General features: G+C 51.5%; 1 protein-coding gene across 4 annotated transcripts in view; it reads right to left on the bottom strand.

The window, feature by feature from the left end:
• The window catches only part of LOC109923069 (neuroligin-1-like), a 266,531-nt gene extending 265,935 nt beyond the window's left edge, over positions 1 to 596 (bottom strand). For all 4 annotated transcript variants that reach the window (XM_048620221.1, XM_048620222.1, XM_048620223.1 and 1 more), the window contains exon 1: positions 237 to 596. The gene's annotated coding sequence lies outside the window, so the exon portion shown is untranslated. The remainder of the gene's footprint in view (positions 1 to 236) is intronic.
• Between the last annotated feature and the right edge of the window lie 933 nt (positions 597 to 1,529).

Raw genomic sequence — 1,529 nt, 5'->3', positions numbered from 1 at the left:
GGAGACGGCGGGAGATGGAGGGGGAGCGAAAATAAGGCGCACATCGAAAAATGGAACACTCGACTGCCCCAAACCAGCTCAAACCCCTCCTCCCCCTACAAAGCCCCTGGTGCGACACATACAGAGAAAGAAGGAGATGGAGAGAGACAGAGAGAAAGAAAGACAGAGGGTGATGGAGAAGGAGGGAAAGAGCCCCCAGTGCCCGGTGGAGATGCGGATTTACAGAAGGCGCTCACCTGGAATTTGCTGCGGATCCACCAGCGACCACAGGCTCCGCTCGACCCGGGGAGCTTCGCAGCTGCTCCGGCAGCACGGGAAGGCGAGGCGGGAGGAGTAAGAGGGAAAAAAGGACTCAATCTGTCTCAGTGCCAAGAAAGAAGCCGAATTCACCTCCCCTTGGAGAAGCCCCCAGATACCAATCCGGGGGTGTCGGGGAGAGAGAGACGGAGATTCAATCCCAACAGGAGACTTCAATCTTTAACCCTGATGGAGGGCTGATGCTGGACAGCTGCATTTCTCTCTTTCGCTGCTGTTGTTCCCTCTGGTGACTTGATAAAACTGGAGAGATATTTTTGCATTGGATTATTGCAGAGGGGCTGGTCCCAGGGATGGAGCCTGGGAGGGTAGAGGGGGTGGTGCTATATGTGACGGGCCGGGAGGGGGGTGGGGAGGTGGGAATGTAGTTTCGGGGAGGGAGTTGGAAAGGAGCAAAAGCTAAAATCGATGGTACAGTCCCAGGATTGAATCTAATGGGCCTCTCCCGCCCCTCTCTCTCCTCCAAATTCTTCTCCCCCTTCTCTCCTTTTGCTTCCTGCAAATTGCTGGAGGAATTGAGGCAAAGAAATGCAGCCAGTTTCAGCCCTGAGACAGGGACAGCATCAGCCCTGAGACAGGGAGCCTGCATCAGACTTACGTCATCCTCTTAAAGCCGAACCCACCCTGCAAAAGACATTTTCAAACCCCTCACCTCAATTACACACAGGGATTTAAAGCAAGGCCGATGGAGATTTTATGGTTTCAGCACTTGTTAACCAGCTGCAGCCTCCCTCCCTCACTCTGCGTTGGCCTTTCTCTTACACTCAAAGGGCACAGGATGTAGCTACTCAGCCGACTGTGACATGCCGACACTCAAAACTAATTCACCCCGTGAAGTCTCCCCACAGCTTTTCCTTATCAGGTATAAGTCCAATTTTGGAATCTGCTTCCAGTGCACTTTCAGGCAGCGTGTCCCAGATAACAACTCATCACACCTTCAAACAATTCTCCTCCTCACAGCTTCACGTTCGATCTTCATCGATCTGTGTGCTCTCTGGTGACTGAAGCTCTTCTGACAGTTTCTCCTCATTCTTGTAATTGAATTGAAGTCCTCATGAATTTGTTAGCCTCAATTGCGCTGGAGAGGGTGCAAAGGAGATTTACCAGAATGTTGCCAGAGCTGGAGAGTTTCAGTTATGAAGACAGATTGGGCAGACTGGTGTTGTTTTCCTTCCTGCAAAAGAGATTGAGATGGGACATGTTTGAGATGTATA

Source organism: Rhincodon typus, chromosome 45 (genome assembly GCF_021869965.1).
Source record: "Rhincodon typus isolate 14 chromosome 45, sRhiTyp1.1, whole genome shotgun sequence".
Classification (NCBI taxonomy): domain Eukaryota; kingdom Metazoa; phylum Chordata; class Chondrichthyes; order Orectolobiformes; family Rhincodontidae; genus Rhincodon; species Rhincodon typus.
Note: the sequence above shows the minus strand (reverse complement) of the source record. Positions and strands in the feature narration are given on the sequence as shown.